The sequence below is a fragment of the Euprymna scolopes genome, chromosome 7, assembly GCF_053919585.1.
Source record: "Euprymna scolopes isolate OS-2025 chromosome 7, ASM5391958v1, whole genome shotgun sequence".
Taxonomy (NCBI): Eukaryota; Metazoa; Mollusca; class Cephalopoda; order Sepiida; family Sepiolidae; genus Euprymna; species Euprymna scolopes.
The window spans coordinates 171729417-171756147 of record NC_136488.1 but is presented as its reverse complement, the minus strand read 5'-3'; the positions used below and the strand labels follow the sequence as shown (position 1 = coordinate 171756147).

General features: G+C 35.1%; 17 non-coding genes across 17 annotated transcripts; all 17 read right to left on the bottom strand.

Moving 5' to 3' along the window:
• Positions 1 to 3725: 3725 nt before the first annotated feature.
• Trnaq-uug (transfer RNA glutamine (anticodon UUG)) lies at positions 3726 to 3797 on the bottom strand. The gene has a single exon. It is a non-coding gene; the product is annotated as a tRNA-Gln (tRNA).
• A 1750-nt stretch (positions 3798 to 5547) lies between these two features.
• On the bottom strand, positions 5548 to 5619 carry Trnaq-cug (transfer RNA glutamine (anticodon CUG)). Its single transcript has one exon. It is a non-coding gene; the product is annotated as a tRNA-Gln (tRNA).
• A 1327-nt stretch (positions 5620 to 6946) lies between these two features.
• Positions 6947 to 7018, bottom strand: Trnaq-uug (transfer RNA glutamine (anticodon UUG)). The gene has a single exon. It is a non-coding gene; the product is annotated as a tRNA-Gln (tRNA).
• Positions 7019 to 8771: 1753 nt separating this feature from the next.
• Positions 8772 to 8843, bottom strand: Trnaq-cug (transfer RNA glutamine (anticodon CUG)). The gene has a single exon. It is a non-coding gene; the product is annotated as a tRNA-Gln (tRNA).
• A 348-nt stretch (positions 8844 to 9191) lies between these two features.
• Positions 9192 to 9273, bottom strand: Trnas-aga (transfer RNA serine (anticodon AGA)). The gene has a single exon. It is a non-coding gene; the product is annotated as a tRNA-Ser (tRNA).
• Positions 9274 to 10201: 928 nt separating this feature from the next.
• Trnaq-uug (transfer RNA glutamine (anticodon UUG)) lies at positions 10202 to 10273 on the bottom strand. Its single transcript has one exon. It is a non-coding gene; the product is annotated as a tRNA-Gln (tRNA).
• An 836-nt stretch (positions 10274 to 11109) lies between these two features.
• Trnaq-cug (transfer RNA glutamine (anticodon CUG)) lies at positions 11110 to 11181 on the bottom strand. The gene has a single exon. It is a non-coding gene; the product is annotated as a tRNA-Gln (tRNA).
• Positions 11182 to 11535: 354 nt separating this feature from the next.
• On the bottom strand, positions 11536 to 11617 carry Trnas-aga (transfer RNA serine (anticodon AGA)). The gene has a single exon. It is a non-coding gene; the product is annotated as a tRNA-Ser (tRNA).
• Positions 11618 to 15935: 4318 nt separating this feature from the next.
• Positions 15936 to 16007, bottom strand: Trnaq-uug (transfer RNA glutamine (anticodon UUG)). Its single transcript has one exon. It is a non-coding gene; the product is annotated as a tRNA-Gln (tRNA).
• Positions 16008 to 17756: 1749 nt separating this feature from the next.
• On the bottom strand, positions 17757 to 17828 carry Trnaq-cug (transfer RNA glutamine (anticodon CUG)). The gene has a single exon. It is a non-coding gene; the product is annotated as a tRNA-Gln (tRNA).
• A 1327-nt stretch (positions 17829 to 19155) lies between these two features.
• On the bottom strand, positions 19156 to 19227 carry Trnaq-uug (transfer RNA glutamine (anticodon UUG)). The gene has a single exon. It is a non-coding gene; the product is annotated as a tRNA-Gln (tRNA).
• A 1753-nt stretch (positions 19228 to 20980) lies between these two features.
• On the bottom strand, positions 20981 to 21052 carry Trnaq-cug (transfer RNA glutamine (anticodon CUG)). Its single transcript has one exon. It is a non-coding gene; the product is annotated as a tRNA-Gln (tRNA).
• Positions 21053 to 21400: 348 nt separating this feature from the next.
• Positions 21401 to 21482, bottom strand: Trnas-aga (transfer RNA serine (anticodon AGA)). Its single transcript has one exon. It is a non-coding gene; the product is annotated as a tRNA-Ser (tRNA).
• Positions 21483 to 22410: 928 nt separating this feature from the next.
• On the bottom strand, positions 22411 to 22482 carry Trnaq-uug (transfer RNA glutamine (anticodon UUG)). The gene has a single exon. It is a non-coding gene; the product is annotated as a tRNA-Gln (tRNA).
• A 1753-nt stretch (positions 22483 to 24235) lies between these two features.
• Positions 24236 to 24307, bottom strand: Trnaq-cug (transfer RNA glutamine (anticodon CUG)). The gene has a single exon. It is a non-coding gene; the product is annotated as a tRNA-Gln (tRNA).
• Positions 24308 to 24655: 348 nt separating this feature from the next.
• Positions 24656 to 24737, bottom strand: Trnas-aga (transfer RNA serine (anticodon AGA)). Its single transcript has one exon. It is a non-coding gene; the product is annotated as a tRNA-Ser (tRNA).
• Positions 24738 to 25665: 928 nt separating this feature from the next.
• On the bottom strand, positions 25666 to 25737 carry Trnaq-uug (transfer RNA glutamine (anticodon UUG)). The gene has a single exon. It is a non-coding gene; the product is annotated as a tRNA-Gln (tRNA).
• Between the last annotated feature and the right edge of the window lie 994 nt (positions 25738 to 26731).

The following is a 26731-nucleotide window of genomic DNA, read 5'->3' as shown; positions in this document are numbered from 1 at the left end:
TAAGGAATATGCGAATCCGCGATCGAACTTTCGTGTAGCTAGACACAACCTACTAAAATGTAAACAAAACGCGGATGAATCGGCACACGCATTTCTAAGTCGGCTGCGTCAGACAGCCAAACAGTGTGAATACGGTCGGACGGTGGAAGAGACCATTGTGTTGGACCTATTCATATTCGGTATTTATTTACAGTCTGCACAAAAGTCCCTAATAAGAGAAGGAAGCGATCTCACGATCGAGAAAGCACTCGGAATCGTCGAGACAGAAGAAGCCACGTGTAAACAAATGGAAGCATTACGTACAACAGCAGTAGAAGACAGCTCTACACTCGCAGTTAGAGCCAGACAGCCCAGTGGACCTACCACATGTGGTAATTGTGGCACAAAACACCATCAATATAAATGCCCAGCTAAAGGCAAATACTGCCTAAAATGCAATAAAAAGGGACACTTTGCTAAAGTTTGCCACTCTAAAATGGGAGACGAGGGGCACACACGCAGACAGTCATTCCAGCCACAGAGGAAATATAATAAGAATAAAATCCACATGGCAGCAGCACATATGGGTAGCAACGACGACAGTTCCACAGAGGAGCTGTACTTTCACACAGTAAAGGAATTACCGTTAGCGACCACAGAAGCTTTCACAAAACTGAAGATAGGCAACAGCAAAGCCCAAATAGAGGTTGACGCGAAAATCGACACAGGTGCAATGAGCAACCTGTTACCTAAACAGGTATTCAAGGAACTGAAAGGAGTCCCACTGGAAAAATCAGCTATAAGGCTAATTGCGTTTGGAGGCTCAACGATAGACCAAGAAGGGACCTGTCGTTTAGGGGTCAGATCCCGCGACAAGTTCGTTAAAGCGACCTTTTACGTGGTGAAATCAAGAGACCCTATACTAATAGGACTCCAAACATCAAGAGAATTAGGGCTAGTCACCCTTAACTTGGCTATAAAAACGGACACAACTCATGTGACGGACAAAGCATCCCGGCCTACTCCCCCGCACGACATGAAACCGGTCCCCCTGCAGGAACCATGTACGATGGGAAACCTTGGAGAAAGGAGGAAAATCATTGAGGAATTTTCAGACGTATTCGACTCCATTGGTTGTCTGCCAGGTGAACACACCATCCATTTAAACCCCGAAGTACCACCAGTTGTCCACCCACCACGTCGAGTCCCAATATCCCTAAAAGGAAAGTTGAAATTGGAGTTGGACTCCTTAGAGGCCCAGGGAATAATTTCCCCTGTAAAGGACCCGACGCCCTGGGTAAACTCATTCGTCTGTACCACTAAAAGGAACGAATCGGTCAGGCTATGCCTCGACCCCCGAGACTTAAATAAAGCAGTGCACAGACCACACTATGCGACTCCGACATTCGAAGACATCACTGCGGAACTAGACAACGCTAGATGGTTCACAAAAGTCGATATCAAGTCCGGCTACTGGCATTTGAAACTGGACGAAAAGTCGAGACGTCTCACAACATTCATTACCCCACATGGCAGATACATGTACAACAGGTACCCCATGGGAGTCAAATCTGCCCAAGATGAGTTCCAAAGAGCCATGCAGGAAAACTTCGGAGACCTCGAAAATGTCCTATCCATATGCGACGACATAGTAGTGTACGGATTCGAGGAAGACGGCAGTGACCATGACAAGGCACTGAGGCAGCTAATGTTTAGAGCAAGGGAAAGAAACTGCAGGTTTAATTCAGAGAAATTTGTGGTGAAAACCTCCGAAATCCCTTTCTACGGCCACATAATCTCAAGAGACGGTGTCAAGCCAGATCCCCGGAAAATAGAGGCGATCACACAGATGCAACCCCCCGAGGATGCAAAGCAGCTCACCAGCTTCCTAGGCCTGGTGAACTACTTGAACAAATTCTCTCCACGACTCGCGACACTGACAAAACCCCTACGTGAGTTAACATCGAAGAAGAATGACTTCACATGGTCTTCACAGGAGCAACAGGCATTCGAAGAAATCAAAAAAGAGATCGGAAATCATACGACACTCCGATACTTCGACCCTAAAGAACCAATAGTGCTACAGGTAGATGCGTCTACAATGGGTATAGGCGCGGCTCTGCTACAAAACGACAGATCAGTAGCATTCGCGAGCAAAGCACTTTCCGGACCAGAAACACGCTACTCAAACATAGAGAGGGAGATGTTGGCTATCGTCTTTGGCCTGGAGAAATTTCACAGTTACGTTTGGGGCCACAAAACGACAATTCATACGGATCACAAGCCATTGGAGTCGATAGCATTGAAAAATCTAGCACAAGCACCCCCAAGACTGGCTAGAATGTTATTGAAGGTCGAGGGATATGATTTTACTGTAAAATATACCCCAGGAAAAACAGTTCCAATTGCAGACTGCTTGTCACGAGTAGCACCCAGACCCAGTGGGCACATTGAAGGGATCGATCTCAACGTCCATAGCATGATCTCATACCTCAACTTTGCGCCGACGAGAGTTGAAGATATAAGAGTGGAAACATCCCAGGATCCACTCCTAAAGCAACTTGTAAGCATGGTATTGACCGGCTGGCCTTCCAACCGGGCTGACTGCCCAGGAATTCTCCTGCCATTCTGGAATTTCAGAGATGAGATTGGGGTCCAGGATGGAATTCTACTCAAGAGCCAGAGAATCATTATCCCAGCCTCGTTGCAAAGAGGCATACTGGAAGAGCTGCATGCTTCACACCAAGGAGTAGAGAGAACGAGGTTACGAGCGCATTCAGCGGTGTACTGGATAGGGTTAAATAAGGACACGACGACGCTATTACGTGATATGAGCATCGTCAATTAGTACTAAACACACAGCTTTCAATGCGCGCCTATTCACATATCGTCTGCGGAGTTCAAATTACTAGCCATATAGTAGGAGGCCCTCTAATCTGATAAACTACAATTACAATACAGTCAGTCGATGTTGTCGTGATATTAATGGCGTCCAAAATATTTCACTGATATCCATTCACACTGAACGTCCACAGAATTCCTAGCAGCAATATATGTAATCGTTACATTCGCTGACATATATTCGCTCGGTTTCTAATTGCATTTTCTATCATTTTTTCCTTTCGATTCATTTTCTTAAACTTAACGTATTCAACAGCGCATAAGCCGTCATTGACCTTTTGCAAATATACCGATAAACACCGTATGTTTTTAGAAACCAATAAACATTTTACATTAAATAAAAACTCTAAAAAAATATCCACATAGGTAGAAAAGTAACTTATCGTGCCTTTCATAACGTTTATTTGTTATATATTTGTTTTGTTTTGTTTTTTGTTTTTTGACACCTTTTTCGAATCCATGTGTATAGTAAAACAAAGCCGAATTATGACTACAAAAATATTTGGGAAACCTATTTCAATTATAGACTTTTTCGATTCATGCGACGTGATGATACAGCATACAATGAAAACAGCATTTGAAAAAGTCCGGAGATTGCAACGGCCGAAAACATGTAAATAAATAAACGTTTCTGCATCTCAGAAAAATCATTAAATAATATTTTCAGGCGACGATTGTTACATAAAATTTACGCGCAAATATTACTTTTATTAACCGCAATGAAATTTTTTTTTTTCATAAAAAATATAAACATTTTCTACAATTTAATCTTTATTCAATCTTTGAAATAAAGAAATAAAATAATTTTATTCAACCAGATAAAAACATCAAAATTCACTCAGAGTAGGTCCTACCGAGATTTGAACTCGGATCGCTGGATTCAAAGTCCAGAGTGCTAACCATTACACCATAGAACCACTACATATCAAACCAAATTGATAAACTTTCTAAATCGTTTTAACGTGTATTTTAATATTCTTTATATGTCTTTATTTTTAAAGAACATTTCATAATTAAATTTTTTTTTCCAAATATCAAAATGCAACATTAATGAAATCAGTTTATGTTAAATGCATTATTGCTTAAACACGGTGTTTCCTCATACATGTCATTTTATCGGAAAGGCGACACTTACTAACACATTTTTTAAAGATTATGACATGCTGAAATATGAACAAATGTGAATATGAAATCTGAACAAATGTCGAACGAAATAAATGTTTGATCAGACACAAAATTTGAATTATGTTGGGGAACAAATAGTTTAGTACAAGTGAATTAAAAAGCAAGTAAATGACGATTTTAAAAGTTTTCGGGTATGCTGAAAAAGAATATCGCATTTAAATTTTCCGTAAACAAGTAGTTTTCCGGATAATTAGCAATGTAATTCTTTATGTTATAAATGGTGGTCACTGTCGTGCACGCGCGCCAAAAATATGCGCGCTTGCGCGTACAACAAGGGCGACTACTTATATCTTAAAGGAGGACATTGCTTGATATCCAGAAAACTACTTATTTGCGGAAAATTTATATTCGATATTCGTTTTAAGCATACCCGACAATATAGAAAAGTCGGTTTTTTAAAGGAAAATGTTAAGGTGGAAACCAAGTAAAAATTGAACAAAAAGCTAAAGTACAGAATGTCATGGAACAAAAAATGTCATATTCCAAAAATCACCTAAATTGATCACGTATTATTTTTTCGTGTGTGTGTGTGTGTGTTTGAAGTAAGGAAACCAAATTTTATGAGGAAGCAAGAACGATTTCTTGCTACGTCACCTTTCAAATTCATCATTGATTTCCTCTTTCTTAACAACCTCTCAAGAATTAGAGATCAAAATCAGTTTTTAATGGCTACGGTTTGCTATTAGTGGCAGCAGTAATTGAAACAGTCCTTTTCAGAGTTAACAACATTTTACTCATTGCATGTCAAACATCTCTTTTCAGGATTAACTAACACAAATTACTTGAACGAAAACTAATGTTGAAGATCAACGAATTTTTCAAACTCACACATTTTTATTGTCATCAAAATGTTTCAATCAAATTGGGAACTAATCGCAATTCACTAGGAGGAAGCTTCACATGCCTCCTCGCAGTTTCTTTATCCGCAATACATATTAGTCTCCATTACTCTGTAGAGAACTGACTGTTGATTATATAAAATTATTTTTATATATAATAGCTTGAATTTAAGTTTAAAATGAAAAATTCTAGTGTCATAGTTCAGTTGTGCTTTAAACAGAAACATTCATTCTGGATGAACCCCTGTCATATTCAAGAACCTACTGTTGATTTTATATGCCTGGCTTTTCGGCTTGTGTGGTAATAAAACTTATCAAATGCACTTGTGATGTTAGGCTGTATAAGGTGTGAACGTTAGATAAAATCGGCTGTTTTTGCTTTCATCGGATTTTTTCGATTATCGATACTTATCGAAGACATTCGATACAAAACCTATCAAAGATCACGGTCAGAAACATAAAGTACATTCGTGTGAAACTTCATAAAAACTGACCCAGCTGTTCCGGAATCCATAGGGAATATAAATACACAAACAGATAAAGTTCATTTTCTTTTATAGTAGAATAATACAGACAGACAGGCAAAATCAATTCAAAATATAGAATGTATAACAAAGTCAAAATAAAAAAATCATAGTATTTAAGGTTCTACCGAGATTTGAACTCGGATCGCTGGATTCAGAGTCCAGAGTGCTAACCATTACACCATAGAACCACTTCCCATAATAACCCATCTTATCTTCAGAATTATCTTTCATTAACTAATATTAAAATTGTGCAAAACTTGTCACTTCAATTTTATTTTATTTTATTGATTTAGTTAGTTTTTATTTATTTATTTTATTTTATTCAAAATGGCTCTGTTTAAATTCATAGATAAGTTTGGATATCTCATCTGCACGACACGAAAATGCTGGTCATCATGGATGTAAATGCTAGCAAGCAATTTAATTTCTAACTCGGGTATGGCTGACTACTTTCCAATTTGTTTTTTTCTTTCTTTTTACACAATATAAGTGATAAACAAAAGTCACAAATAGCGACAGTAGTAAGTATAAAACTATTTCGTCGCCGATAGGATTCGAACCTATGCGGGAAGACCCCAATCGCCTTAACCACTCGGCCACGACGACGCTATTACGTGATATGAGCATCGTCAATTAGTACTAAACACACAGCTTTCAATGCGCGCCTATTCACATATCGTCTGCGGAGTTCAAATTACTAGCCATATAGTAGGAGGCCCTCTAATCTGATAAACTACAATTACAATACAGTCAGTCGATGTTGTCGTGATATTAATGGCGTCCAAAATATTTCAGTGATACCCATTCACACTGAACGTCCACAGAATTCCTAGCAGCAATATATGTAATCGTTACATTCGCTGACATATATTCGCTCGGTTTCTAATTGCATTTTCTATCATTTTTTTCCTTTCGATTCATTTTCTTAAACTTAACGTATTCAACAGCGCATAAGCCGTCATTGACCTTTTGCAAATATACCGATAAACACCGTATGTTTTTAGAAACCAATAAACATTTTACATTAAATAAAAACTCTAAAAAAATATCCACATAGGTAGAAAAGTAACTTATCGTGCCTTTCATAACGTTTATTTGTTATATATTTCTTTTGTTTTGTTTTTTTTTTTTTGACACCTTTTTCGAATCCATGTGTATAGTAAAACAAAGCCGAATTATGACTACAAAAATATTTGGGAAACCTATTTCAATTATAGACTTTTTCGATTCATGCGACGTGATGATACAGCATACAATGAAAACAGCATTTGAAAAAGTCCGGAGATTGCAACGGCCGAAAACATGTAAATAAATAAACGTTTCTGCATCTCAGAAAAATCATTAAATAATATTTTCAGGCGACGATTGTTACATAAAATTTACGCGCAAATATTACTTTTATTAACCGCAATGAAATTTTTTTTTTCATAAAAAATATAAACATTTTCTACAATTTCATCTTTATTCAATCTTTGAAATAAAGAAATAAAATAATTTTATTAAACCAGTCAGAGTAGGGCCTACCGAGATTTGAACTCGGATCGCTGGATTCAAAGTCCAGAGTGCTAACCATTACACCATAGAACCACTACATATCAAACCAAATTGATAAACTTTCTAAATCGTTTTCACGTGTATTTTAATATTCTTTATATGTCTTTATTTTTAAAGAACATTTCATAATTAAATTTTTTTTTCCAAATATCAAAATGCAACATTAATGAAATCAGTTTATTTTAAATGCATTATTGCTTAAACACGGTGTTTCCTCATACATGTCATTTTATCGGAAAGGCGACACTTACTAACACATTTTTTTAAAGATTATGACATGCTGAAATATGAACAAATGTGAATATGAAATCTGAACAAATGTCGAACGAAATAAATGTTTGATCAGACACAAAATTTGAATTATGTTGGGAAACAAATAGTTTAGTACAAGTGAATTAAAAAGCAAGTAAATGACGATTTTAAAAGTTTTCGGGTATGCTGAAAAAGAATATCGCATTTAAATTTTCCGTAAACAAGTAGTTTTCCGGATAATTAGCAATGTAATTCTTTTATGTTATAAATGGTGGTCACTGTCGTGCACGCGTGCCAAAAATATGCGCGCTTGCGCGTAAAACAATGGCCACTACTTATATCTTAAAGGAGGACATTGCTTGATATCCAGAAAACTACTTATTTGCGGAAAATTTATATTCGATATTCGTTTGAAGCATACCCGACAATATAGAAAAGTCGGTTTTTTAAAGGAAAATGTTAAGGTGGAAACCAAGTAAAAATTGAACAAAAAGCTAAAGTACAGAATGTCATGGAACAAAAAATGTCATATTCCAAAAATCACCTAAATTGATCACGTATTATTTTTTCGTGTGTGTGTGTGTGTGTGTTTGAACTAAGGAAACCAAATTTTATGAGGAAGCAAGAACGATTTCTTGCTACGTCACCTTTCAAATTCATCATTGATTTCCTCTTTCTTAACAACCTCTCAAGAATTAGAGATCAAAATCAGTTTTTAATGGCTACGGTTTGCTATTAGTGGCAGCAGTAATTGAAACAGTCCTTTTCAGAGTTAACAACATTTTACTCATTGCATGTCAAACATCTCTTTTCAGGATTAACTAACACAAATTACTTGGACGAAAACTAATGTTGAAGATCAACGAATTTTTCAAACTCACACATTTTTATTGTCATCAAAATGTTTCAATCAAATTGGGAACTAATCGCAATTCACTAGGAGGAAGCTTCACATGCCTCCTCGCAGTTTCTTTATCCGCAATACATATTAGTCTCCATTACTCTGTAGAGAACTGACTGTTGATTATATAAAATTATTTTTATATATAATAGCTTGAATTTAAGTTTAAAATGAAAAATTCTAGTGTCATAGTTCAGTTGTGCTTTAAACAGAAACATTCATTCTGGATGAACCCCTGTCATATTCAAGAACCTACTGTTGATTTTATATGCCTGGCTTTTCGGCTTGTGTGGTAATAAAACTTATCAAATGCACTTGTGATGTTAGGCTGTATAAGGTGTGAACGTTAGATAAAATCGGCTGTTTTTGCTTTCATCGGATTTTTTCGATTATCGATACTTATCGAAGACATTCGATACAAAACCTATCAAAGATCACGGTCAGAAACATAAAGTACATTCGTGTGAAACTTCATAAAAACTGACCCAGCTGTTCCGGAATCCATAGGGAATATAAATACACAAACAGATAAAGTTCATTTTCTTTTATAGTAGAATAATACAGACAGACAGGCAAAATCAATTCAAAATATAGAATGTATAACAAAGTCAAAATAAAAAATCATAGTATTTAAGGTTCTACCGAGATTTGAACTCGGATCGCTGGATTCAGAGTCCAGAGTGCTAACCATTACACCATAGAACCACTTGCCATAATAACCCATCTTATCTTCAGAATTATCTTTCATTAACTAATATTAAAATTGTGCAAAACTTGTCACTTCAATTTTATTTTATTGATTTAGTTAGTTTTTATTTATTTATTTTTTTTATTTTATTCAAAATGGCTCTGTTTAAATTCATAGATAAGTTTGGATATCTCATCTGCACGACACGAAAATGCTGGTCATCATGGATGTAAATGCTAGCAAGCAATTTAATTTCTAACTCGGGTATGGCTGACTACTTTCCAATTTGTTTTTTTTTCTTTTTACACAATATAAGTGATAAACAAAAGTCACAAATAGCGACAGTAGTAAGTATAAAACTATTTCGTCGCCGATAGGATTCGAACCTATGCGGGGAGACCCCAATGGCTTTCTAGGCCATCGCCTTAACCACTCGGCCACGACGACGCTATTACGTGATATGAGCATCGTCAATTAGTACTAAACACACAGCTTTCAATGCGCGCCTATTCACATATCGTCTGCGGAGTTCAAATTACTAGCCATATAGTAGGAGGCCCTCTAATCTGATAAACTACAATTACAATACAGTCAGTCGATGTTGTCGTGATATTAATGGCGTCCAAAATATTTCACTGATACCCATTCACACTGAACGTCCACAGAATTCCTAGCAGCAATATATGTAATCGTTACATTCGCTGACATATATTCGCTCGGTTTCTAATTGCATTTTCTATCATTTTTTCCTTTCGATTCATTTTCTTAAACTTAACGTATTCAACAGCGCATAAGCCGTCATTGACCTTTTGCAAATATACCGATAAACACCATATGTTTTTAGAACCCAATAAACATTTTACATTAAATAAAAACTCTAAAAAAATATCCACATAGGTAGAAAAGTAACTTATCGTGCCTTTCATAACGTTTATTTGTTATATATTTCTTTTGTTTTGTTTTTTGTTTTTTGACACCTTTTTCGAATCCATGTGTATAGTAAAACAAAGCCGAATTATGACTACAAAAATATTTGGGAAACCTATTTCAATTATAGACTTTTTCGATTCATGCGACGTGATGATACAGCATACAATGAAAACAGCATTTGAAAAAGTCCGGAGATTGCAACGGCCGAAAACATGTAAATAAATAAACGTTTCTGCATCTCAGAAAAATCATTAAATAATATTTTCAGGCGACGATTGTTACATAAAATTTACGCGCAAATATTACTTTTATTAACCGCAATGAAATTTTTTTTTTCATAAAAAATATAAACATTTTTCACAATTTCATCTTTATTCAATCTTTGAAATAAAGAAATAAAATAATTTTATTCAACCAGATAAAAACATCAAAATTCACTCAGAGTAGGTCCTACCGAGATTTGAACTCGGATCGCTGGATTCAAAGTCCAGAGTGCTAACCATTACACCATAGAACCATTACATATCAAACCAAATTGATAAACTTCCTAAATCGTTTTAACGTGTATTTTAATATTCTTTATATGTCTTTATTTTTAAAGAACATTTCATAATTAAATTTTTTTTTCCAAATATCAAAATGCAACATTAATGAAATCAGTTTATGTTAAATGCATTATTGCTTAAACACGGTGTTTCCTCATACATGTCATTTTATCGGAAAGGCGACACTTACTAACACATTTTTTTAAGATTATGACATGCTGAAATATGAACAAATGTGAATATGAAATCTGAACAAATGTCGAACGAAATAAATGTTTGATCAGACACAAAATTTGAATTATGTTGTGAAACAAATAGTTTAGTACAAGTGAATTAAAAAGCAAGTAAATGACGATTTTAAAAGTTTTCGGGTATGCTGAAAAAGAATATCGCATTTAAATTTTCCGTAAACAAGTAGTTTTCCGGATAATTAGCAATGTAATTCTTTTATGTTATAAATGGTGGTCACTGTCGTGCACGCGCGCCAAAAATATGCGCGCTTGCGCGTGAAACAATGGCCACTACTTATATCTTAAAGGAGGACATTGCTTGATATCCAGAAAACTACTTATTTGCGGAAAAGACATTCGATACAAAACCTATCAAAGATCACGGTCAGAAACATAAAGTACATTCGTGTGAAACTTCATAAAAACTGACCCAGCTGTTCCGGAATCCATAGGGAATATAAATACACAAACAGATATAGTTCATTTTCTTTTATAGTAGAATAATACAGACAGACAGGCAAAATCAATTCAAAATATAGAATGTATAACAAAGTCAAAATAAAAAATCATAATATTTAAGGTTCTGCCGAGATTTGAACTCGGATTGCTGGATTCAGAGTCCAGAGTGCTAACCATTACACCATAGAACCACTTACCATAATAACCCATCTTATCTTCAGAATTATCTTTCATTAACTAATATTAAAATTGTGCAAAACTTGTCAGTTCAATTTTATTTTATTGATTTAGTTAGTTTTTATTTATTTATTTATTTATTTTATTTTATTCAAAATGGCTCTGTTTAAATTCATAGATAAGTTTGGATATCTCATCTGCACGACACGAAAATGCTGGTCATCATGGATGTAAATGCTAGCAAGCAATTTAATTTCTAACTAGGGTATGGCTGACTACTTTCCAATTTGTTTTTTTTTCTCTTTTTACACAATATAAGTGATAAACAAAAGTCACAAATAGCGACAGTAGTAAGTATAAAACTATTTCGTCGACGATAGGATTCGAACCTATGCGGGGAGACCCCAATGGCTTTCTAGGCCATCGCCTTAACCACTCGGCCACGACGACGCTATTACGTGATATGAGCATTGTCATAATATATGCTAAGAGACTATTAGTCGCCTAGAGGTGTGCCCCTTGGCCCGTGACGTATGAATCTCGTCCGCCATTGTTTCTCAGTGCAACGTTTACTACTAGACAATAAAGAACGCATTTTACACCACCTTCGAGTCTGTTTATCAATGCTTCCAAAGTATGTATTATCACGACATGGTGTCTGAAGTGGGATCCTCTAAAGAATCAAAGGAATAGTAACAATATTACCCTAAAAAAAAACAAAAAAAAACGAACATTTCGGGATCTAAAAAAAAATTAATACAAAACACACGTGGTGTTGGTATTTTTCTCGCAATCGACGATGAATACATATTCGCAACTACCACCTCCAACAATCGATTGGAACACTTCAAATTTGGCCAAATCAATGGACCGATTTATCAGGCAAGTTCATTTATATTTCGACGGCCCAATGAAAGACGTAGATTCAGACACAAAGTTAAATTACTTGCTAATATGGTCTGGTATCGAGGGCCAGGAAATAAGTGACACTTTTCCCTTTCGACAGGGAGAAGAAAGAACATTGGATAAATATATCCAATTTTTTAAGGAATATGCGAATCCGCGATCGAACTTTCGTGTAGCTAGACACAACCTACTAAAATGTAAACAAAACGCGGATGAATCGGCACACGCATTTCTAAGTCGGCTGCGTCAGACAGCCAAACAGTGTGAATACGGTCGGACGGTGGAAGAGACCATTGTGTTGGACCTATTCATATTCGGTATTTATTTACAGTCTGCACAAAAGTCCCTAATAAGAGAAGGAAGCGATCTCACGATCGAGAAAGCACTCGGAATCGTCGAGACAGAAGAAGCCACGTGTAAACAAATGGAAGCATTACGTACAACAGCAGTAGAAGACAGCTCTACACTCGCAGTTAGAGCCAGACAGCCCAGTGGACCTACCACATGTGGTAATTGTGGCACAAAACACCATCAATATAAATGCCCAGCTAAAGGCAAATACTGCCTAAAATGCAATAAAAAGGGACACTTTGCTAAAGTTTGCCACTCTAAAATGGGAGACGAGGGGCACACACGCAGACAGTCATTCCAGCCACAGAGGAAATATAATAAGAATAAAATCCACATGGCAGCAGCACATATGGGTAGCAACGACGACAGTTCCACAGAGGAGCTGTACTTTCACACAGTAAAGGAATTACCGTTAGCGACCACAGAAGCTTTCACAAAACTGAAGATAGGCAACAGCAAAGCCCAAATAGAGGTTGACGCGAAAATCGACACAGGTGCAATGAGCAACCTGTTACCTAAACAGGTATTCAAGGAACTGAAAGGAGTCCCACTGGAAAAATCAGCTATAAGGCTAATTGCGTTTGGAGGCTCAACGATAGACCAAGAAGGGACCTGTCGTTTAGGGGTCAGATCCCGCGACAAGTTCGTTAAAGCGACCTTTTACGTGGTGAAATCAAGAGACCCTATACTAATAGGACTCCAAACATCAAGAGAATTAGGGCTAGTCACCCTTAACTTGGCTATAAAAACGGACACAACTCATGTGACGGACAAAGCATCCCGGCCTACTCCCCCGCACGACATGAAACCGGTCCCCCTGCAGGAACCATGTACGATGGGAAACCTTGGAGAAAGGAGGAAAATCATTGAGGAATTTTCAGACGTATTCGACTCCATTGGTTGTCTGCCAGGTGAACACACCATCCATTTAAACCCCGAAGTACCACCAGTTGTCCACCCACCACGTCGAGTCCCAATATCCCTAAAAGGAAAGTTGAAATTGGAGTTGGACTCCTTAGAGGCCCAGGGAATAATTTCCCCTGTAAAGGACCCGACGCCCTGGGTAAACTCATTCGTCTGTACCACTAAAAGGAACGAATCGGTCAGGCTATGCCTCGACCCCCGAGACTTAAATAAAGCAGTGCACAGACCACACTATGCGACTCCGACATTCGAAGACATCACTGCGGAACTAGACAACGCTAGATGGTTCACAAAAGTCGATATCAAGTCCGGCTACTGGCATTTGAAACTGGACGAAAAGTCGAGACGTCTCACAACATTCATTACCCCACATGGCAGATACATGTACAACAGGTACCCCATGGGAGTCAAATCTGCCCAAGATGAGTTCCAAAGAGCCATGCAGGAAAACTTCGGAGACCTCGAAAATGTCCTATCCATATGCGACGACATAGTAGTGTACGGATTCGAGGAAGACGGCAGTGACCATGACAAGGCACTGAGGCAGCTAATGTTTAGAGCAAGGGAAAGAAACTGCAGGTTTAATTCAGAGAAATTTGTGGTGAAAACCTCCGAAATCCCTTTCTACGGCCACATAATCTCAAGAGACGGTGTCAAGCCAGATCCCCGGAAAATAGAGGCGATCACACAGATGCAACCCCCCGAGGATGCAAAGCAGCTCACCAGCTTCCTAGGCCTGGTGAACTACTTGAACAAATTCTCTCCACGACTCGCGACACTGACAAAACCCCTACGTGAGTTAACATCGAAGAAGAATGACTTCACATGGTCTTCACAGGAGCAACAGGCATTCGAAGAAATCAAAAAAGAGATCGGAAATCATACGACACTCCGATACTTCGACCCTAAAGAACCAATAGTGCTACAGGTAGATGCGTCTACAATGGGTATAGGCGCGGCTCTGCTACAAAACGACAGACCAGTAGCATTCGCGAGCAAAGCACTTTCCGGACCAGAAACACGCTACTCAAACATAGAGAGGGAGATGTTGGCTATCGTCTTTGGCCTGGAGAAATTTCACAGTTACGTTTGGGGCCACAAAACGACAATTCATACGGATCACAAGCCATTGGAGTCGATAGCATTGAAAAATCTAGCACAAGCACCCCCAAGACTGGCTAGAATGTTATTGAAGGTCGAGGGATATGATTTTACTGTAAAATATACCCCAGGAAAAACAGTTCCAATTGCAGACTGCTTGTCACGAGTAGCACCCAGACCCAGTGGGCACATTGAAGGGATCGATCTCAACGTCCATAGCATGATCTCATACCTCAACTTTGCGCCGACGAGAGTTGAAGATATAAGAGTGGAAACATCCCAGGATCCACTCCTAAAGCAACTTGTAAGCATGGTATTGACCGGCTGGCCTTCCAACCGGGCTGACTGCCCAGGAATTCTCCTGCCATTCTGGAATTTCAGAGATGAGATTGGGGTCCAGGATGGAATTCTACTCAAGAGCCAGAGAATCATTATCCCAGCCTCGTTGCAAAGAGGCATACTGGAAGAGCTGCATGCTTCACACCAAGGAGTAGAGAGAACGAGGTTACGAGCGCATTCAGCGGTGTACTGGATAGGGTTAAATAAGGACACGACGACGCTATTACGTGATATGAGCATCGTCAATTAGTACTAAACACACAGCTTTCAATGCGCGCCTATTCACATATCGTCTGCGGAGTTCAAATTACTAGCCATATAGTAGGAGGCCCTCTAATCTGATAAACTACAATTACAATACAGTCAGTCGATGTTGTCGTGATATTAATGGCGTCCAAAATATTTCACTGATATCCATTCACACTGAACGTCCACAGAATTCCTAGCAGCAATATATGTAATCGTTACATTCGCTGACATATATTCGCTCGGTTTCTAATTGCATTTTCTATCATTTTTTCCTTTCGATTCATTTTCTTAAACTTAACGTATTCAACAGCGCATAAGCCGTCATTGACCTTTTGCAAATATACCGATAAACACCGTATGTTTTTAGAAACCAATAAACATTTTACATTAAATAAAAACTCTAAAAAAATATCTACATAGGTAGAAAAGTAACTTATCGTGCCTTTCATAACGTTTATTTGTTATATATTTGTTTTGTTTTGTTTTTTGTTTTTTGACACCTTTTTCGAATCCATGTGTATAGTAAAACAAAGCCGAATTATGACTACAAAAATATTTGGGAAACCTATTTCAATTATAGACTTTTTCGATTCATGCGACGTGATGATACAGCATACAATGAAAACAGCATTTGAAAAAGTCCGGAGATTGCAACGGCCGAAAACATGTAAATAAATAAACGTTTCTGCATCTCAGAAAAATCATTAAATAATATTTTCAGGCGACGATTGTTACATAAAATTTACGCGCAAATATTACTTTTATTAACCGCAATGAAATTTTTTTTTTCATAAAAAATATAAACATTTTCTACAATTTAATCTTTATTCAATCTTTGAAATAAAGAAATAAAATAATTTTATTCAACCAGATAAAAACATCAAAATTCACTCAGAGTAGGTCCTACCGAGATTTGAACTCGGATCGCTGGATTCAAAGTCCAGAGTGCTAACCATTACACCATAGAACCACTACATATCAAACCAAATTGATAAACTTTCTAAATCGTTTTAACGTGTATTTTAATATTCTTTATATGTCTTTATTTTTAAAGAACATTTCATAATTAAATTTTTTTTTCCAAATATCAAAATGCAACATTAATGAAATCAGTTTATGTTAAATGCATTATTGCTTAAACACGGTGTTTCCTCATACATGTCATTTTATCGGAAAGGCGACACTTACTAACACATTTTTTAAAGATTATGACATGCTGAAATATGAACAAATGTGAATATGAAATCTGAACAAATGTCGAACGAAATAAATGTTTGATCAGACACAAAATTTGAATTATGTTGGGGAACAAATAGTTTAGTACAAGTGAATTAAAAAGCAAGTAAATGACGATTTTAAAAGTTTTCGGGTATGCTGAAAAAGAATATCGCATTTAAATTTTCCGTAAACAAGTAGTTTTCCGGATAATTAGCAATGTAATTCTTTATGTTATAAATGGTGGTCACTGTCGTGCACGCGCGCCAAAAATATGCGCGCTTGCGCGTACAACAAGGGCGACTACTTATATCTTAAAGGAGGACATTGCTTGATATCCAGAAAACTACTTATTTGCGGAAAATTTATATTCGATATTCGTTTTAAGCATACCCGACAATATAGAAAAGTCGGTTTTTTAAAGGAAAATGTTAAGGTGGAAACCAAGTAAAAATTGAACAAAAAGCTAAAGTACAGAATGTCATGGAACAAAAAATGTCATATTCCAAAAATCACCTAAATTGATCACGTATTATTTTTTCGTGTGTGTGTGTGTGTGTTTGAAGTAAGGAAACCAAATTTTATGAGGAAGCAAGAACGATTTCTTGCTACGTCACCTTTCAAATTCATCATTGATTTCCTCTTTCTTAACAACCTCTCAAGAATTAGAGATCAAAATCAGTTTTTAATGGCTACGGTTTGCTATTAGTGGCAGCAGTAATTGAAACAGTCCTTTTCAGAGTTAACAACATTTTACTCATTGCATGTCAAACATCTCTTTTCAGGATTAACTAACACAAATTACTTGAACGAAAACTAATGTTGAAGATCAACGAATTTTTCAAACTCACACATTTTTATTGTCATCAAAATGTTTCAATCAAATTGGGAACTAATCGCAATTCACTAGGAGGAAGCTTCACATGCCTCCTCGCAGTTTCTTTATCCGCAATACATATTAGTCTCCATTACTCTGTAGAGAACTGACTGTTGATTATATAAAATTATTTTTATATATAATAGCTTGAATTTAAGTTTAAAATGAAAAATTCTAGTGTCATAGTTCAGTTGTGCTTTAAACAGAAACATTCATTCTGGATGAACCCCTGTCATATTCAAGAACCTACTGTTGATTTTATATGCCTGGCTTTTCGGCTTGTGTGGTAATAAAACTTATCAAATGCACTTGTGATGTTAGGCTGTATAAGGTGTGAACGTTAGATAAAATCGGCTGTTTTTGCTTTCATCGGATTTTTTCGATTATCGATACTTATCGAAGACATTCGATACAAAACCTATCAAAGATCACGGTCAGAAACATAAAGTACATTCGTGTGAAACTTCATAAAAACTGACCCAGCTGTTCCGGAATCCATAGGGAATATAAATACACAAACAGATAAAGTTCATTTTCTTTTATAGTAGAATAATACAGACAGACAGGCAAAATCAATTCAAAATATAGAATGTATAACAAAGTCAAAATAAAAAATCATAGTATTTAAGGTTCTACCGAGATTTGAACTCGGATCGCTGGATTCAGAGTCCAGAGTGCTAACCATTACACCATAGAACCACTTCCCATAATAACCCATCTTATCTTCAGAATTATCTTTCATTAACTAATATTAAAATTGTGCAAAACTTGTCACTTCAATTTTATTTTATTTTATTGATTTAGTTAGTTTTTATTTATTTATTTTATTTTATTCAAAATGGCTCTGTTTAAATTCATAGATAAGTTTGGATATCTCATCTGCACGACACGAAAATGCTGGTCATCATGGATGTAAATGCTAGCAAGCAATTTAATTTCTAACTCGGGTATGGCTGACTACTTTCCAATTTGTTTTTTTCTTTCTTTTTACACAATATAAGTGATAAACAAAAGTCACAAATAGCGACAGTAGTAAGTATAAAACTATTTCGTCGCCGATAGGATTCGAACCTATGCGGGGAGACCCCAATCGCCTTAACCACTCGGCCACGACGACGCTATTACGTGATATGAGCATCGTCAATTAGTACTAAACACACAGCTTTCAATGCGCGCCTATTCACATATCGTCTGCGGAGTTCAAATTACTAGCCATATAGTAGGAGGCCCTCTAATCTGATAAACTACAATTACAATACAGTCAGTCGATGTTGTCGTGATATTAATGGCGTCCAAAATATTTCAGTGATACCCATTCACACTGAACGTCCACAGAATTCCTAGCAGCAATATATGTAATCGTTACATTCGCTGACATATATTCGCTCGGTTTCTAATTGCATTTTCTATCATTTTTTTCCTTTCGATTCATTTTCTTAAACTTAACGTATTCAACAGCGCATAAGCCGTCATTGACCTTTTGCAAATATACCGATAAACACCGTATGTTTTTAGAAACCAATAAACATTTTACATTAAATAAAAACTCTAAAAAAATATCCACATAGGTAGAAAAGTAACTTATCGTGCCTTTCATAACGTTTATTTGTTATATATTTCTTTTGTTTTGTTTTTTTTTTTTTGACACCTTTTTCGAATCCATGTGTATAGTAAAACAAAGCCGAATTATGACTACAAAAATATTTGGGAAACCTATTTCAATTATAGACTTTTTCGATTCATGCGACGTGATGATACAGCATACAATGAAAACAGCATTTGAAAAAGTCCGGAGATTGCAACGGCCGAAAACATGTAAATAAATAAACGTTTCTGCATCTCAGAAAAATCATTAAATAATATTTTCAGGCGACGATTGTTACATAAAATTTACGCGCAAATATTACTTTTATTAACCGCAATGAAATTTTTTTTTTCATAAAAAATATAAACATTTTCTACAATTTCATCTTTATTCAATCTTTGAAATAAAGAAATAAAATAATTTTATTAAACCAGTCAGAGTAGGGCCTACCGAGATTTGAACTCGGATCGCTGGATTCAAAGTCCAGAGTGCTAACCATTACACCATAGAACCACTACATATCAAACCAAATTGATAAACTTTCTAAATCGTTTTCACGTGTATTTTAATATTCTTTATATGTCTTTATTTTTAAAGAACATTTCATAATTAAATTTTTTTTTCCAAATATCAAAATGCAACATTAATGAAATCAGTTTATTTTAAATGCATTATTGCTTAAACACGGTGTTTCCTCATACATGTCATTTTATCGGAAAGGCGACACTTACTAACACATTTTTTTAAAGATTATGACATGCTGAAATATGAACAAATGTGAATATGAAATCTGAACAAATGTCGAACGAAATAAATGTTTGATCAGACACAAAATTTGAATTATGTTGGGAAACAAATAGTTTAGTACAAGTGAATTAAAAAGCAAGTAAATGACGATTTTAAAAGTTTTCGGGTATGCTGAAAAAGAATATCGCATTTAAATTTTCCGTAAACAAGTAGTTTTCCGGATAATTAGCAATGTAATTCTTTTATGTTATAAATGGTGGTCACTGTCGTGCACGCGTGCCAAAAATATGCGCGCTTGCGCGTAAAACAATGGCCACTACTTATATCTTAAAGGAGGACATTGCTTGATATCCAGAAAACTACTTATTTGCGGAAAATTTATATTCGATATTCGTTTGAAGCATACCCGACAATATAGAAAAGTCGGTTTTTTAAAGGAAAATGTTAAGGTGGAAACCAAGTAAAAATTGAACAAAAAGCTAAAGTACAGAATGTCATGGAACAAAAAATGTCATATTCCAAAAATCACCTAAATTGATCACGTATTATTTTTTCGTGTGTGTGTGTGTGTGTGTTTGAACTAAGGAAACCAAATTTTATGAGGAAGCAAGAACGATTTCTTGCTACGTCACCTTTCAAATTCATCATTGATTTCCTCTTTCTTAACAACCTCTCAAGAATTAGAGATCAAAATCAGTTTTTAATGGCTACGGTTTGCTATTAGTGGCAGCAGTAATTGAAACAGTCCTTTTCAGAGTTAACAACATTTTACTCATTGCATGTCAAACATCTCTTTTCAGGATTAACTAACACAAATTACTTGGACGAAAACTAATGTTGAAGATCAACGAATTTTTCAAACTCACACATTTTTATTGTCATCAAAATGTTTCAATCAAATTGGGAACTAATCGCAATTCACTAGGAGGAAGCTTCACATGCCTCCTCGCAGTTTCTTTATCCGCAATACATATTAGTCTCCATTACTCTGTAGAGAACTGACTGTTGATTATATAAAATTATTTTTATATATAATAGCTTGAATTTAAGTTTAAAATGAAAAATTCTAGTGTCATAGTTCAGTTGTGCTTTAAACAGAAACATTCATTCTGGATGAACCCCTGTCATATTCAAGAACCTACTGTTGATTTTATATGCCTGGCTTTTCGGCTTGTGTGGTAATAAAACTTATCAAATGCACTTGTGATGTTAGGCTGTATAAGGTGTGAACGTTAGATAAAATCGGCTGTTTTTGCTTTCATCGGATTTTTTCGATTATCGATACTTATCGAAGACATTCGATACAAAACCTATCAAAGATCACGGTCAGAAACATAAAGTACATTCGTGTGAAACTTCATAAAAACTGACCCAGCTGTTCCGGAATCCATAGGGAATATAAATACACAAACAGATAAAGTTCATTTTCTTTTATAGTAGAATAATACAGACAGACAGGCAAAATCAATTCAAAATATAGAATGTATAACAAAGTCAAAATAAAAAATCATAGTATTTAAGGTTCTACCGAGATTTGAACTCGGATCGCTGGATTCAGAGTCCAGAGTGCTAACCATTACACCATAGAACCACTTGCCATAATAACCCATCTTATCTTCAGAATTATCTTTCATTAACTAATATTAAAATTGTGCAAAACTTGTCACTTCAATTTTATTTTATTGATTTAGTTAGTTTTTATTTATTTATTTTTTTTATTTTATTCAAAATGGCTCTGTTTAAATTCATAGATAAGTTTGGATATCTCATCTGCACGACACGAAAATGCTGGTCATCATGGATGTAAATGCTAGCAAGCAATTTAATTTCTAACTCGGGTATGGCTGACTACTTTCCAATTTGTTTTTTTTTCTTTTTACACAATATAAGTGATAAACAAAAGTCACAAATAGCGACAGTAGTAAGTATAAAACTATTTCGTCGCCGATAGGATTCGAACCTATGCGGGGAGACCCCAATGGCTTTCTAGGCCATCGCCTTAACCACTCGGCCACGACGACGCTATTACGTGATATGAGCATCGTCAATTAGTACTAAACACACAGCTTTCAATGCGCGCCTATTCACATATCGTCTGCGGAGTTCAAATTACTAGCCATATAGTAGGAGGCCCTCTAATCTGATAAACTACAATTACAATACAGTCAGTCGATGTTGTCGTGATATTAATGGCGTCCAAAATATTTCACTGATACCCATTCACACTGAACGTCCACAGAATTCCTAGCAGCAATATATGTAATCGTTACATTCGCTGACATATATTCGCTCGGTTTCTAATTGCATTTTCTATCATTTTTTCCTTTCGATTCATTTTCTTAAACTTAACGTATTCAACAGCGCATAAGCCGTCATTGACCTTTTGCAAATATACCGATAAACACCGTATGTTTTTAGAAACCAATAAACATTTTACATTAAATAAAAACTCTAAAAAAATATCCACATAGGTAGAAAAGTAACTTATCGTGCCTTTCATAACGTTTATTTGTTATATATTTCTTTTGTTTTGTTTTTTTTTTTTTGACACCTTTTTCGAATCCATGTGTATAGTAAAACAAAGCCGAATTATGACTACAAAAATATTTGGGAAACCTATTTCAATTATAGACTTTTTCGATTCATGCGACGTGATGATACAGCATACAATGAAAACAGCATTTGAAAAAGTCCGGAGATTGCAACGGCCGAAAACATGTAAATAAATAAACGTTTCTGCATCTCAGAAAAATCATTAAATAATATTTTCAGGCGACGATTGTTACATAAAATTTACGCGCAAATATTACTTTTATTAACCGCAATGAAATTTTTTTTTTCATAAAAAATATAAACATTTTCTACAATTTCATCTTTATTCAATCTTTGAAATAAAGAAATAAAATAATTTTATTCAACCAGATAAAAACATCAAAATTCAGTCAGAGTAGGTCCTACCGAGATTTGAACTCGGATCGCTGGATTCAAAGTCCAGAGTGCTAACCATTACACCATAGAACCACTACATATCAAACCAAATTGATAAACTTTCTAAATCGTTTTCACGTGTATTTTAATATTCTTTATATGTCTTTATTTTTAAAGAACATTTCATAATTAAATTTTTTTTTCCAAATATCAAAATGCAACATTAATGAAATCAGTTTATTTTAAATGCATTATTGCTTAAACACGGTGTTTCCTCATACATGTCATTTTATCGGAAAGGCGACACTTACTAACACATTTTTTTAAAGATTATGACATGCTGAAATATGAACAAATGTGAATATGAAATCTGAACAAATGTCGAACGAAATAAATGTTTGATCAGACACAAAATTTGAATTATGTTGGGAAACAAATAGTTTAGTACAAGTGAATTAAAAAGCAAGTAAATGACGATTTTAAAAGTTTTCGGGTATGCTGAAAAAGAATATCGCATTTAAATTTTCCGTAAACAAGTAGTTTTCCGGATAATTAGCAATGTAATTCTTTTATGTTATAAATGGTGGTCACTGTCGTGCACGCGTGCCAAAAATATGCGCGCTTGCGCGTAAAACAATGGCCACTACTTATATCTTAAAGGAGGACATTGCTTGATATCCAGAAAACTACTTATTTGCGGAAAATTTATATTCGATATTCGTTTGAAGCATACCCGACAATATAGAAAAGTCGGTTTTTTAAAGGAAAATGTTAAGGTGGAAACCAAGTAAAAATTGAACAAAAAGCTAAAGTACAGAATGTCATGGAACAAAAAATGTCATATTCCAAAAATCACCTAAATTGATCACGTATTATTTTTTCGTGTGTGTGTGTGTGTGTGTTTGAACTAAGGAAACCAAATTTTATGAGGAAGCAAGAACGATTTCTTGCTACGTCACCTTTCAAATTCATCATTGATTTCCTCTTTCTTAACAACCTCTCAAGAATTAGAGATCAAAATCAGTTTTTAATGGCTACGGTTTGCTATTAGTGGCAGCAGTAATTGAAACAGTCCTTTTCAGAGTTAACAACATTTTACTCATTGCATGTCAAACATCTCTTTTCAGGATTAACTAACACAAATTACTTGGACGAAAACTAATGTTGAAGATCAACGAATTTTTCAAACTCACACATTTTTATTGTCATCAAAATGTTTCAATCAAATTGGGAACTAATCGCAATTCACTAGGAGGAAGCTTCACATGCCTCCTCGCAGTTTCTTTATCCGCAATACATATTAGTCTCCATTACTCTGTAGAGAACTGACTGTTGATTATATAAAATTATTTTTATATATAATAGCTTGAATTTAAGTTTAAAATGAAAAATTCTAGTGTCATAGTTCAGTTGTGCTTTAAACAGAAACATTCATTCTGGATGAACCCCTGTCATATTCAAGAACCTACTGTTGATTTTATATGCCTGGCTTTTCGGCTTGTGTGGTAATAAAACTTATCAAATGCACTTGTGATGTTAGGCTGTATAAGGTGTGAACGTTAGATAAAATCGGCTGTTTTTGCTTTCATCGGATTTTTTCGATTATCGATACTTATCGAAGACATTCGATACAAAACCTATCAAAGATCACGGTCAGAAACATAAAGTACATTCGTGTGAAACTTCATAAAAACTGACCCAGCTGTTCCGGAATCCATAGGGAATATAAATACACAAACAGATAAAGTTCATTTTCTTTTATAGTAGAATAATACAGACAGACAGGCAAAATCAATTCAAAATATAGAATGTATAACAAAGTCAAAATAAAAAATCATAGTATTTAAGGTTCTACCGAGATTTGAACTCGGATCGCTGGATTCAGAGTCCAGAGTGCTAACCATTACACCATAGAACCACTTGCCATAATAACCCATCTTATCTTCAGAATTATCTTTCATTAACTAATATTAAAATTGTGCAAAACTTGTCACTTCAATTTTATTTTATTGATTTAGTTAGTTTTTATTTATTTATTTTTTTTATTTTATTCAAAATGGCTCTGTTTAAATTCATAGATAAGTTTGGATATCTCATCTGCACGACACGAAAATGCTGGTCATCATGGATGTAAATGCTAGCAAGCAATTTAATTTCTAACTCGGGTATGGCTGACTACTTTCCAATTTGTTTTTTTTTCTTTTTACACAATATAAGTGATAAACAAAAGTCACAAATAGCGACAGTAGTAAGTATAAAACTATTTCGTCGCCGATAGGATTCGAACCTATGCGGGGAGACCCCAATGGCTTTCTAGGCCATCGCCTTAACCACTCGGCCACGACGACGCTATTACGTGATATGAGCATCGTCAATTAGTACTAAACACACAGCTTTCAATGCGCGCCTATTCACATATCGTCTGCGGAGTTCAAATTACTAGCCATATAGTAGGAGGCCCTCTAATCTGATAAACTACAATTACAATACAGTCAGTCGATGTTGTCGTGATATTAATGGCGTCCAAAATATTTCACTGATACCCATTCACACTGAACGTCCACAGAATTCCTAGCAGCAATATATGTAATCGTTACATTCGCTGACATATATTCGCTCGGTTTCTAATTGCATTTTCTATCATTTTTTCCTTTCGATTCATTTTCTTAAACTTAACGTATTCAACAGCGCATAAGCCGTCATTGACCTTTTGCAAATATACCGATAAACACCGTATGTTTTTAGAAACCAATAAACATTTTACATTAAATAAAAACTCTAAAAAAATATCCACATAGGTAGAAAAGTAACTTATCGTGCCTTTCATAACGTTTATTTGTTATATATTTCTTTTGTTTTGTTTTTTTTTTTTTGACACCTTTTTCGAATCCATGTGTATAGTAAAACAAAGCCGAATTATGACTACAAAAATATTTGGGAAACCTATTTCAATTATAGACTTTTTCGATTCATGCGACGTGATGATACAGCATACAATGAAAACAGCATTTGAAAAAGTCCGGAGATTGCAACGGCCGAAAACATGTAAATAAATAAACGTTTCTGCATCTCAGAAAAATCATTAAATAATATTTTCAGGCGACGATTGTTACATAAAATTTACGCGCAAATATTACTTTTATTAACCGCAATGAAATTTTTTTTTTCATAAAAAATATAAACATTTTCTACAATTTCATCTTTATTCAATCTTTGAAATAAAGAAATAAAATAATTTTATTCAACCAGATAAAAACATCAAAATTCAGTCAGAGTAGGTCCTACCGAGATTTGAACTCGGATCGCTGGATTCAAAGTCCAGAGTGCTAACCATTACACCATAGAACCACTACATATCAAACCAAATTGATAAACTTTCTAAATCGTTTTCACGTGTATTTTAATATTCTTTATATGTCTTTATTTTTAAAGAACATTTCATAATTAAATTTTTTTTTCCAAATATCAAAATGCAACATTAATGAAATCAGTTTATTTTAAATGCATTATTGCTTAAACACGGTGTTTCCTCATACATGTCATTTTATCGGAAAGGCGACACTTACTAACACATTTTTTTAAAGATTATGACATGCTGAAATATGAACAAATGTGAATATGAAATCTGAACAAATGTCGAACGAAATAAATGTTTGATCAGACACAAAATTTGAATTATGTTGGGAAACAAATAGTTTAGTACAAGTGAATTAAAAAGCAAGTAAATGACGATTTTAAAAGTTTTCGGGTATGCTGAAAAAGAATATCGCATTTAAATTTTCCGTAAACAAGTAGTTTTCCGGATAATTAGCAATGTAATTCTTTTATGTTATAAATGGTGGTCACTGTCGTGCACGCGTGCCAAAAATATGCGCGCTTGCGCGTAAAACAATGGCCACTACTTATATCTTAAAGGAGGACATTGCTTGATATCCAGAAAACTACTTATTTGCGGAAAATTTATATTCGATATTCGTTTGAAGCATACCCGACAATATAGAAAAGTCGGTTTTTTAAAGGAAAATGTTAAGGTGGAAACCAAGTAAAAATTGAACAAAAAGCTAAAGTACAGAATGTCATGGAACAAAAAATGTCATATTCCAAAAATCACCTAAATTGATCACGTATTATTTTTTCGTGTGTGTGTGTGTGTGTGTTTGAACTAAGGAAACCAAATTTTATGAGGAAGCAAGAACGATTTCTTGCTACGTCACCTTTCAAATTCATCATTGATTTCCTCTTTCTTAACAACCTCTCAAGAATTAGAGATCAAAATCAGTTTTTAATGGCTACGGTTTGCTATTAGTGGCAGCAGTAATTGAAACAGTCCTTTTCAGAGTTA